Source organism: Tachyglossus aculeatus, chromosome 22, assembly GCF_015852505.1.
Source record: "Tachyglossus aculeatus isolate mTacAcu1 chromosome 22, mTacAcu1.pri, whole genome shotgun sequence".
Lineage (NCBI taxonomy): Eukaryota > Metazoa > Chordata > Mammalia > Monotremata > Tachyglossidae > Tachyglossus > Tachyglossus aculeatus.
This window is the reverse complement of record NC_052087.1, coordinates 21,171,163-21,184,562: the sequence shown is the minus strand read 5'-3', so window position 1 is coordinate 21,184,562 and position 13,400 is coordinate 21,171,163. Positions and strand designations below refer to the sequence as shown.

Below are 13,400 nucleotides of genomic sequence, written 5' to 3'. Positions count from 1 at the left end.
TGGAAGTGCCTGGAAGTCCCTACGGGGGTCATTTCTACACATATGTTCCCCAGCCCACTGTCCCAGAACTGCTTCCTCTAGCCCCGCTGCCAGTTTCTGCAGCTCCCTGGACAAGTCCTTTAATCTGTGCCGGCCCAAGCCGGAACACTTGGTGTTGGATTTATTATTATTATCGTGTTGTTTGTTAAAATACGTACTATGTGTCAAACACTGTGCTAAGCACTGGGGTACCTACAAGTCAATTAAGTCGGACAATCCCTGACCCACACGGGGCTCACAAGAAGTAGGAGGGAGAACAGGTACATCATCCCTATTTTACAGATGAGGAAACTAAGGCACAGATAAGTTCAATGACTTGTCCAAGGTCACACAGCATGCAACTGGCAGAGCCAGGATTCCTCAACCATCCAAAGATCCGTGTAACCAAAATCCTAGATGTGCACCGCCAAACAAAATTAACAATACTTATATTTGCTAAGTATTTACAATGTGCTAAGCTGTGCAGGATGCCAGGAAGATAAGGAATGATCTGATAAATCACTATCTCTATCCCACACAGGGCTTACAGTCTAAGGGGAAGGGAGAACACATAGTTTATACTCATTTAACAAATGAGAAAACTGAGGCAGAGAAAAGTCCAAGTGACTTGCCCAAGATAACATAAAAGGAAAGTGGCGGAGTAGGGATTAGAACCCAGATCTCCTGACTCCCAGTCCTGTCCTCTTTCCATTAGTCCATGCTGCATCAATAGCAGAGTGACCTAGTGAAAACAGTATGGGCCTGGGAATGAGAGTGCCTGGGTTCTAAACCCGGCACTGCCACTTGTCTGCTGAGTGAACTTGGACAAGTCACTTAACTTCTCTGTGCCTCAGTTACCTCATCTCTAAAATGGGAATTAAGACTGTGAGCCCCATGTGGGACAGGGAAAGCAGGCAACCTAATATACAAGGTTATAACCTTGTATCTATCCCCGTGCTCAGAACACTGCTTGACACACAGTGAGTGCTTAACAAGTATCATCATTATTATTATTATTAGTAGTAGTAGTAGCATTCTCTGGGATTCACCTCTTTCCATAGGCTAGAAGGTGTTAGCTAAGAACCAGCTAATGCACTCTGACCACTCTGAAGGCCACAGAGGTCAGCACAGCATGAGTCAGAATTCAAAACATATCCAGCTAGTGGAGACATTTGCTCACATCGCCAAACCAAGCAGTCCTCTAAGGTCACCTCAGAGAGAGGAGTGGTTTACCACCGTCCAATGAACTGAATCACTGCCGGCCCCTGTTTCCCTGAATGTGGAACATTCTGTGCCGATGTGGGCTTTTCTTCCAGCTACTCAGGCCCAGTGTGTGAAATGCAGGTGGTTACCACATGTTGACCCTTTTAGAATAGCCATCCGCTAGTACAGATGCCACCAACTCTTTCCAGCAGCCACTGCCAGAGCCAAAGCCACGTATCCCTGGTCACTGTCCTCAGCGTCTAGTCCCAGGGGGAACGCAGGAGGCCCAAGAGGATGCTGTAGGAATTAGCCCCTCAGCACCCACCTCATTGGTCCAGAAGGGATTAGCCTCCTGGATGATATTACTGTCCCTATAAACCACCACCCTAAGACTTGCGACTGGAATTTCCGATAAGTCCCAAATAGATAGATGTACTACTGATATGTCCCAAGTCCCACTATTCCCCTAAACCTCTGCTTCCCCTCTATAAATGAAGCATGGTGCCCCTTTCAAAACAGATGAGGCTAAACTGATGCTGTGCCACTGCAAATCATGGCTAAGGTAGCTTCACCTCCCCCTAGCACGGCGTGACTGACAAAGCGCAGTCCAAACAGCCGCCTACATTCAGAAGGTCGCTTGGCAACGTCTGAGACGAGGGTGGCCAGTCATCTGATTTTACACCAGTCAGTCTGATTTTCTAAGAATAATAATAATAATAATGATGATGATACTGATGACTGATGCTCAATATGGTATTTGTTAAATACCTACTACATGCTGAGCACTGTTCTAAGCACTGAGGTAGAGACGAGGTTATCAGTTTGGACACAGTCTGTTGCATGGGGCTCACAGCCTAGGTAGGAGGGAGTAGGATTTAATTCCCATTTTACAGATGAAGAATCTGAGGGACAGAGAAGCTAAGTGACTTGATCATGGTCACACAGCAGACAAGTGGTAGAGTCAGGATTAGAACCCAGGTCTTCTGACTCCCAAATTTGTGCTCTTTCCACTTCTCTGCTGTTCTTAATCCAGGATAGATATCGATCAATCTTATTTATTGAGTGCTTACTATGTGCAGAGCACTGTACTAAGCACTTGGTAGAGTTCAATGCAACAGAATTAGCAGACGCGTTCCCTGCCCATGATGAGCTTGGAGTCTAGAGGATATGGCATGCAAAATACACCTTTACATCCACTACTTTCACTTTTAAATGTCCAGCCTCCCCCAGCTCCTCCATCCCCACCCACCTCTGCCCATGTTGCAGTGTTTCATGGCTGGGCTGTGGCCCTCACGTTCACACAAGCCTGGGGTGGGAAAGCTACAGCTATGAACAAAAGTGGGTGTTGGAGGGTTCAGGAGTCCCTCCAGAAAAGCACCCTAGGTTTCAGGAAAACTCAGTGGACATCTGCAAAATAGCATGTACATTACCCAGGTTGCTCAGTGTCAGGCATGTGATGTCACATGCACCTCAATGTCAATGTCTCGAGTACAGTACATGTCATCCTGATGTGGGCTCTTGCACTCAGCACTCGAGTCCCTGCACCCTCTCATTGGGGTTGCAACAACTATTCCTCAGTGAAAACAGGGTTCAACTCTGCAGGGGTTCCAAAGAGGAACACTTAGATATTCGTTTTGTTATGGCAAGGAGGATTAAATCATTAATACTAACTTCTGCAGGGGAGCGTGAAGTCAAGACTTGGAATTGGTTAAATCACTTTCAGGAAGATCAATTTCCAGACACAGAAAATTGGCCAGATTGGTTTCCAACCACCAGGGTTTCAGTCAATAAGACTACTGGCTGACAGACCTGATGAATGATGGGTGTGAAGCACAGACTAAATAATAACTCCTTGTATTTTTATTTGGAAGCATATTTCTGCCATAGCAATCAAAATCCTAACCTACATCAGCAAGTTAAAACCCACATATTCAATGCTTTGTGAGAATGAATTAAAAGTGCTGGAGTTCCCTAAATGAAAAAGACAGAGAATAGTAGACAGATACAGAGTAGCAGTGGCAGCAGTTGTAGAAATAGCATTTATTAAAATGTCCACTTGGTGCAGCGCACTATACTAGCCTCCTGGGATGGATAGAATAAACAAAATGACCTGTGCCTTGCCCACAAGTAGCTTACACTCTAACAGGGCAGACAAAAAAAATAAAAATATAGTCATAACTGGAGGGGTCAAAAATACATATATGCATGAGTGTTAGGGAGTGTGTAAATAAGTTCAAAAGCACTAGCACTCATAGGTAGTAATCCCACCCTTCTAAAATGGATGAGTGGCAAGGGTTACTGTTCCTCAAGACAAGAGGCAAAAGTAGGGCAAGACAAAGAGAGGTTACAGCAGTTACTCTGAAATCCCAGACTAAGCTCCCCACTACAATGACCCCGGAGCAGGTGGGACGTCCCTCAAGTGGACTCTTGAAGGCTGAGACTCATTTCCCCATCTACAGCCTATAGGTGCTGAGTAACACCAAGAGGCACGGAGGTGGTTGGGTTTGTGCAGCTGTGTCAATTCAAGTGATGGAAGGGAGATGGTACAGTGAAATACTTGTGGCCACTAAAACATAGTGCTTAATTTCAATAACCCAATTGCAGGGAAAATAAATCAAAATCTAGCCAAGGTTTCCGACCACGGGGGCATATGAACCATTTGCTAGTGACTACCCATAGATGCCCAGTTGCTGAAATAAAGCCTGAGAGCTTAGACATGGAAGAAATTTGTCAGTGGCCACATTCCGTTACAGTGCCAAATGCTACTCTTTTTTTCCAGCTGGGTGACCACAACCATATGGACGCCACAACAGTATGAGAGAACACAGATCCACCAGAGGGTCCAACTTTACATTTTGAGCATGAGGGTGGAGAGGGGGGAGGGGGTCTACTGGGGATGAGGAAAGGGATGAGGCAGACCCTAAAGACCCATTGCAGGGTCTATACAGCTCTGACTGGAATCTCTCGGGTCATGTCAGAAAGCTGGGCTGAGCAAGGTTGGGAGTCCAGCTCAGACAGCTGTGAAGGCAATGGCCCCCATGGAATGGGCATCTATGAGCTTCACTTGGAATTACATCTCTAAACTTCCTGTGCACAGAAAACGTGTCCACCAACTCTGTTGTATTTATAGTACTCTCCTAAATGCTCTGCACATAGCAAAGTTCAATAAGCATCATTGATTGATCACATGCCTCTTCATTTCCACACTATCTAAATCTGCATGCTCAAGAAATTCTCTCGCTTTCTGTGTCTGTCTCTGTCTCTGTCTCTCTCTCTCCCTTCCTCTCCTCTAGACTGTAGGTTTATTGTGGGAGGGGCTGTGTCATGTCTGTTTATTATTGTATTGTACTCTTCCAAGTGCTTAGTACAGTGCTCTGCACACAGGAAGCACTCAAGAAATACAACTGACTGACTCACCCTCTCCCTAATCAACACAACTGCTTTTGCAAACCTCTTGAAACCCCTCCAGTTTGAGGCAACTTCTCAATACATTCTGCTGACGCACAAATTTGAATGAAGCCTCAGAAAACAGCAACTTATTTTCCTCTGACTCACTTTAAAAAACAAAAACAAACAACTAAAAATGTGATGCCCACCATCTGCGTTTGCCTCCAATCACGTATCTATAAACATTGCTTAACAATTCTTCAGGGACCCCTCTAATACTCCAACTTGATTTGTTTTGGTCTCCATCAGGGTCTGGAATGTGTAGATAGAAGCCAACCTGAGTGTTTCACAAACCTGCCTTCCTTGGTACTGGCCTGCAATCATTAATATGACCTCCTTCATTGTGGGCAGCTCCACTACCCCCTAACAAGATAATAATAATAATGGTATTTGTTAAATGTTTACTACTTGCAAAACACTGTTCTAAGCGCTGGCGGGGGATACAAGATGATCAGGTTGTCCCACATGGGGTTCACAGTCTTAATCCCCATTTTACAGATGAGGTAACTAAGGCACAGAGAAGTGAAGTGACTTGCCCAAAGTCACCCAGCTGACAAGTGGCGGAGCCAGGATTAGAATCCATGACCTCTGACTCCCAAGCCCAGGCTCTTTTCACTGAGCCACGCTGCTTCTCATAAGATGCATGGGGACCCTTAATAATAATAACCGTGGTGTTTGTTAAGACACTGTACTAAGTAAGCACTGAGGTACACTTGAGATAATCAGGTCAGACACAGCCCCTGTCCCACATGGGGCTCACAATGCCAGTGATTATTAGGGGCAGCACAATATAGGGCTGGACAGTGACAGTGGGGAGGCTAGTTAGAAGGGCACAAAGGAGGATAACTATAACCAATCTTTATCAGCTGTTTGATAAGCTAGTACCAGTCATTCAGATAGAGCTAACTGAGTGTGCTGCTTCAGTACTTCATGTCACCAGCTAAAAGGGTCAGAGGAAACAATCCCCAACCCCAGTTCGGGGCTAAAAGTTGAGCCGTTCCTCTTCCTGAACCTGGCTTCTGCTTTCTGCCTAATCTCTTCCTTTCTAACAGGGATTCTCAACCTTAGTTAACCAGGAAAATCCCAAATTCAACAATTCAATAAAACTAGACAATAAAAAACTCAGAAGGCCAGGAATGCTCAATGCTTCTTGAAGGATGGCTTATAGAGAGACTGAGGGAGAATGCCAGAGACACTAGGAAAATACATTGTCAGCTGAGCAAAGATTCCAATGTATACCCTGCCCCTGCAGTAGCACTATATGCTCTGCTTCATCCTCTGTCCTACTTGACCTACGTCAATACTGAAAATAATGTTCAACTCTCCCATCAAAGAATGAGGGGAGAGACTCAGTCCTGAGACTTCAGGACTGAGAACCTGCATGAAGTAAGGGATTGTAGTGATTATCATTTTCAGGGTGCCACTTGCAAAAAGGTGGGCAGGGGTTTAGTATCAGGTTGCAGATAGCACCTTGTTTTCAAAGAGCTCAAAGCACTTGCACATAAATGATCTTTTTTAAGCCCCAAAAATCCCCTGAAATAAACAGCTGAAGTATTTAAAATCAGCATTTTACAGATGGAGACACCAAGATACAGAACGATTGAGATTTTACCTAAAGTCATTCCATTACTGTCAAAGCCATGAATAGAACTTTAGTTTCTTGATTCTGTCCTGAGGATTGATCCCACTCTCCCATGCACTGGGCCCCTGGAGGTAAAAGTAAAATTCATTCATTCAATTGTATTTATTGAGCGCTCACTGTGTGCAGAGCACCGTACTAAGTGCTTGGTAAAATATGTACTACATATGGGCTATAATGATTACAGACAAACTGATCTCCACAACTACCAACTCAAGCAAACAATCCCCATCCTCAGTGCCCTTCTGAATCACAGCTCCTCCAGGAATTGATTGCATTTTTTTAACAATTACTGAGTGCAAAGCACTGTACTAAGCACTTGGGGGAGTATAATACAACAGAGTTGACAGACACCATCCTTGCCCACAACAAGCTCACAGTCCAGAGGAAGCCTCCCTTGATTAATCTCTCACCTCCCCACTCTACCCTTCCACCTACTGTCACTTCAGCACTTCCACACTGGCTCATTCAATCTTATTTATTAAGCACTTACTGTGTGCAGAGCACTGTACTTCGTGCTTGGGAAAGTACAACACATCACCTCAGCACTTGGAGATTTGCAATTCTTTGATTCCCAAACCACTTCTGTACATACCCTTAAATTATATTGCTTCCCCGTACCTGTAGTTTAATGTCTCTCTCTCCCAGTAGACTGTAAACTCCTTGAGGGTAGGTCTACTATACTTACTGTACTCTCCCAAGCACAAAGTACAGTGGTCTGTGCAGAGTTAGGGATAAATAAAGGCTGTTAATTGATTGAGAAAACAGCCCCAAAGAGTCACAACACTGTGGGTTAAAAAATACCTGACTTCAATTACCCACAAGTTTCCAACACATTGTACTTTATGAACTATTGTTTATCTAATCATTCTCCATTAGGAGAGGAACTCAGCCAGTGATAATGACAATATATTTCTATTATAACCAAGCAGGGAGGAAAAAGACATATATACACACATAGATTAAAGGGTGCATCATCTTAAATTTTCTTAAGTAGCATAATCCATTAAACCAGTCTGCCCCACTCTATAATCTGCTCACGCCAGCAACCTCCCTCTGAGCTGATCAGAGATGACAGGCTCTCCATCATGAGGAATTAGCTGACTTCTTGAGCAAATGATGTTTGTACATCTAACAAGTGCCACAGTTAAGCAGTATTTACTGCTGGAGTTTTCTCTTTAGTATGCATGTCTGAATCAAAGTAGATTCCAGTGCTCAGGAGTGGGCAATTTACCTCCATGAGAGAGTCATCTAGCCTTATTAACTCAAAGCTCCACAATTGTGTAGATGAACCCTGTTCAGTCTTTCCACCTCATAAAAAATAATTTCAGAACACCATCCTCAAAAACCAACAAAGAAATGCACTTCATTATATTCACCCTCTTAATCCAACCTACTCATCGGGGTAGTGTCGGAACACAGAATGTAACTGTGAGTAGTGTTTAGAACTATGGAAAAATCTGACCCAAGACAAAAATAACAGGTAACCGATGAAGGAGAGACAACACAACCAGAACTTCAAAGACATTAAGTTGGTGTCAAAAGAAAGTAAGCTAGAATTCTCTTAAAAACTGACAATTGTGTGCAAAATGCATGACATTAAATGAATTAGTGCTGACATGCCTGAGTAGGAGAGGACCAGATGAAAAATGTGGGCTGACATATGGCTTGAGGTATACTGTCTGCAAAACTAATTTTGTGCCTATATTTGTCTATATTTGTGTAATAATAATAATTGTGGCATTTATTTAGCATGTACTATGTGCCAAGCACTGTACTTAGTGATAGGGAATACACAATATAAACAGATCAGACACAGTGCCTGACCCACATGGGGCTCAAAAGTCTTAAGGGAGACTTCCCAGACTAGGAGGCCTTCCCAGACTGAGCCCCCTCCTTCCTCTCCCCCTCCCCCCCACATTCCCCCTGCCTTACCTCCTTCCCCTCCCCAGAGCACCTGTATATATGTTTGTACATATTTATTACTCTACTTATTTTACCTGTACATATTTACTATTCTGTTTATTTTATTTTGTTAATATGTTTTGTTTTGCTGTCTGTCTCCCCCTTCTAGACTGTGAGCCCGCTGTTGGGTAGGGACCGTCTCTATATGTTGCCAACTTGTACTTCCCAAGCGCTTAGTACAGTGCTCTGTACACAGTAAGAGCTCAATAAATACAATTGAATGAATGAATGAAAGGGAGGGAGAACATGTAACTAATCTCTTTTTTTTAAATAGATGAGGAAGCTGAGGCACAGAGAAGTTAAGTGACTTGACCAAAGAAGGTCCCATGCAGACAAGTGACAGAGCCAGGCTTAGAACTGAGGTTCTGACTCTAGCTCATGCTCTGTCCATTAAGCCATGCTGCTTCACTGACTCTTTCATGGACATTCTATGGCTTGTGGGGTTTTTTCTCCCCACAAAAACCCAGATGCAGACAGAAAATATACTCACATAAAGGACAAGAGAGTCTTGAACTCTACCATAAATCCAGGGAAATCAGTTTCAAAGCCCCATATCCTATTCCCCAAGACCTTTCTGCAAAACAGTTTTGGTCGCTGGCACATAACCTTTATGGATCAAGGTTAACTGCCCAAATTACACTTAATATTTTAGATTATAAATTCTGAGAGGAAGAATCTGGGTTTAGTTAACTTTGTTCAGTGCCAAGTACAGTCAGGCATTTAATAAATGCTTTTGAAGACAATGAGGAAGACCATAACGGCGATTAATTAGCTTAATGGCCCAGCAAGTTTCTACAAACTGAACCTGTTTAATGAGGGGACACCCACTGGTTCTTCTATTGGGAGGAAGGGACCGTGTCTAGGTTCAGCCAGGACCTGCCTCCACCTGGGAGCACTTGATAACTATTCAACGAGAACATCCTTGCACACTAGCTCCTGATTCACAAGGCAGCCTCACCCAGCCACCAGTATCTTAAACTTGGCCTGATGACCTCTGTCTGTATCCAGGGAGTAGAAACAGCTGTTGCACTGGACCCAGCTAAACTTCAGACAGGCATTTTCACACAGCACTGGATTAGTGGTCAATCCTCAGTTCGGGAAGGGGTTAGGAATGGTCCATGAAGCAAGCGCTTAACAAATACCAGCATTATTATTTTGTCATCCTGAGAAGATGATTCCTTTGGAGTGGAAGATCTCACAATACATCTACACAAACCGGAAAAGCAGTGTGGCCTAATGGGAAAAATCCTGGGCCTGGGAGTCAGAGGACTCAGGTTCTAATCCTGGTTCCGCCATGTGTCTGCTGAATGACCTTGGGCAAGTCACTCAACTTCTCTGTGTCTCAGTTCCCTCATCTGTAAAATGGGGATTGAGACTGTGAGCCCCCATGTGGGACATGGACTCTGTCCAACCTGATTTGCTTGTATTTACCCCAGTGCTTAGTGCAGTGCCTGGTCCTTAATAAGCACTTAATAAATGTCATTTTAAAAATCCTGTTGACTACATGACACCTTCCAGAGAGCTCAGTATGTTTACTGAGCACCTGAGGGAGCCCTTCCCAATCTCTATAGAGCCATTATCCCTCCAAAACAACCATATACACTGTCCCAAACTCTGGACAAAGACAGAATCTCAAACTACTCAGGGAGTTGAGGAAGAATGCAGACATGAACTGGACCAAGCCCAAAAAACAAAGCTATATAATGAACTAGAATTTCCAGCTCAGGTCAGTTCTGATGTCCAAGAGTATTAAGGCAAATGATTGACAAGAGACACAGAGCCCACAGTTCTTAGCAATATCAATGAATGCTTGTGTCAATGAGATAAGCTTAGCTTCCACAATGACATGTAATTCCTGTTAGGCAAAAGATAAGAAATGAATGAAGGAAATGAAATCTGGTGCATGGACTTTTCCATTTAGGCAATTTTCCAGTAGGGAAAAAAATCCAAAATTAAGCAAAAAAACCCCTGAAAACAATATTTAGTCTTCCTATCACACTGTACACCCGGTAACCCAAGAGTAGCTTATTGAAGATAATTTTCAAATTTAAAAAATCCACAATATGGGTTTAAATTAAGGCTCACTAACATCCTTATGGAAAGGGATGTTCCCACTTTCACGATGGACAAACTGACACAAAGACTCAACTCAATTGAAGGTGTCGCATCAATAGCATCAAAGAATCTGTTGCCAGAACCAAGTTTTAACCAGTAAACTATACCATCTGTCCTCATAATGACATTTGTAGAGTGCTTCTTAGATGTTAAACCCTGTGGTTACAGCAGAGCTAGATTCAGTATAATCAGATTAGACTCAATCCATGTCCCATATAAGGTTCACAATCTAAGGGAGGGTGTGGAGAACAGATTTTGAATCTCCATTTTATAGATATGGAAACTGAGGCACAGAGAAGTAACTTTCCCAAGGTAACACAGCAGGAAAGTGGTGGAGAGGGATCAGAAGCCAGGTTTCTGGTTTTCCAGGCCTTTGCTCTTTCTACTGGACTACATACCTACAATTCTTCACTTTCACCACCATTTTAAAATTACTTGATGTCCCCAGGGTTACAATGACTACAGGTAAATCATCTGGAGAGAACCTAACTGCAATTTCACTGCCACAAAAGTATCTCCTACTCAATGTGAGCCCAGGAATGTTCAAAGGAAAATCACTCTCTCTGCCTGGCTCATTTTATCTGTGCCTCTCTGATAAGCATCTTCTGCTCTTAACTTCCTGCCCCATGTAGAACAGGGCTATGGTTCTAAGTTTGGGGCACCGTATATTGAAGGGGATGGATAGAAACTGGAGAGAAACCAAAATGATGACCAGAATGAAAACAGACCTGCTGAGCAACCACTGATGACATTGGTTTCACTCTGCTTTCTCCAAGGGATGAATTAGTAAAAAGCCTTAGCAGAGGAAGAGAGTTTTTTGAAGGTCATTGACTAGTTTCACCACATTCACAAAACACCAAATAAAGAATTTTTATCTGCAGCCAGAGAGAATTCAATTGGGCCTAAGGAAGAACTTGCAGACTTCATGAAACCACTGGAACAGGCTACCAAGAGGTGGGCTGAGAGAGCTCCAACTTTGGAGATCTTTAAGAAAATAATACTCTTTGGAATTGCATTAATGCAAATCATTAACTTACCATTAGTAATTTACAAGATACAAATAAGACATAAAAATTACCTTATGATTTTTTCAAAACCTCATGAGTTTGCTCAAAGTCTCTTGGCTCTGCCCTCCCATCGGAGGCCTTTCCTACCAGAGCCAGCTACAGTTCAGAATGGAGAAGTTATTCCAATTTGGGGGTTTGAAGTTGGGGGGTGAAAGGTATCTGTTCTGGACTCCCATCACAGCCCTAGCAGGCACAGGGCCATTCAAAAGCCCTCCTTCTGGAAAAATTGCTCCTGGAAAATACTTCTAAGGGCATAGGTTGTCTACAGGGCTATGGCTGTCTATCTCTGCTGAAACCGGCTTTGATTTCCCACTTCTCGTCTTCCCTGCAACATGGCCTGCCAACAAACTAGTGATGATGGCATTTATTAGGTGCACACTGAATGCCAAGATCTGTGCTTAGCACTGGGATAGATACAAGGTGATCACATCGGACACAGTCCCTGTCCCACACAAGGTCACATTCTAAGACGGAGAGAGAACAAGTATCTTTATCCCCAATTAACAGATGAATAAAAATGAAGTAAAAAGGTTAAGTGATTCACCCAAGGTCACACATATGCAAGTGGTAAAGGGCCAACTACAATCCAGATCTCCTGACTGCCAGTTCCTGTGCTTTTTCCAGTAGGTCATGTTGCCTCCCAGAGACAGGAAACACAAATTATTTACAAACTAGTCCAAACTAGTCTAACAAGACAAACAAGTTGATGATCCAGAACCTAGTGTTACTTGCAGCAGCAATTTGGGGGTGGCTGGGGGAGTGGAATATTTCCTATCTCTCACTGATTGATTTATTTTGTTTCCCCTTTTCTCCTGATAAATAAAAGTTCCAAAAGGTAATCAATTCAAAATTTCTCCAGGGAGTAGGTGCTAAATTAACATTAAATACAATTGGTCAATAAAAAATCATGTCCTTTGATAAGAACTGTGCAACAAACTTCTTCGATTGGAGATTCAACTGCATCTGCAATTCTCCAGACACAATCTAGAGTCTGGCTCTCTGCTTTGCCATTTAATTGTAAATTACATCTGAGCCAGATATTTGTGCCCCCTTCCCTCAGGTCAATTCCATCGACTATTACAATCCACATGACAGGTAAATCCTCCTTGAAGCAGCCTGTCATGGATCAAATATAGCTAACAGCTTGGGGAGGAGTCTCAAAAAAAAGAGGCATTAAAAGCAGAAAGAAAAATCTGTATTACCCAGTCTGGAAACACTTCCATTTAATTAAGCAATTTAAGGCTGATCATTGCCCAACAAGCAAGATTCTTGGAGTTTGGCATTCTCTGCTCACCCACCCCTCCATTACCACTATCCAGGAGCACTACCCAGCATGCTCAGGAGTCCGACATAGCTCCCCGGAATGAGTTCTAGCTGCTCCTTAGCACAAAGCCAAGTGGGAAGCCCTAAGTAAAATACAAGGATAAAGCCCACATGACCAGGGGATGGTTCCCTTGGGTAGGAAAGGTTCCCCACACAATGTGAATTGCCTTTATCAATTCAGGATTCTGAACTTCATCAATACTTGATTTTAAGATCCTAGTATTCTCCCAATGTACTACTGGATGTAGTACAAGTGCTCTGCACACAATAAGCACTCAAAAAATATGACTGATAAATTGGTTGATTCCAGCAACTCCTATTTAACCATTCTGCTTTTCATAACCCCTATCCCCCAGCTTCACCTGATCCAACAGAGACCACAACTTCATTGTCACGATACTCCCAAAAGACAGTTGATAATCCTCTATAATTCTAGATGCTAATTAATTTGTGGTATTGCTTTTTAATTTTTTTCAAAGACCATCTGTTTGTGCTGCCAACGAACAGAATGCTTTTGTTCAGAGTTCCGCCCAGGCAAATTGATCCTTAGGCACCTCCCCCACCTGAATTACAAGGCCCAGGCTTGTGTATGCAGGTAGATGCCTGCTGATGGTTTGGGGATA

At 43.2% G+C, this 13,400-nt stretch overlaps 1 protein-coding gene across 2 annotated transcripts in view; it reads right to left on the bottom strand.

Annotated features, from left to right (window-relative positions):
* Positions 1–13,400, bottom strand: part of LDLRAD3 (low density lipoprotein receptor class A domain containing 3) — a 172,204-nt gene that overhangs the window by 115,514 nt on the left and 43,290 nt on the right. The window lies entirely within an intron of this gene.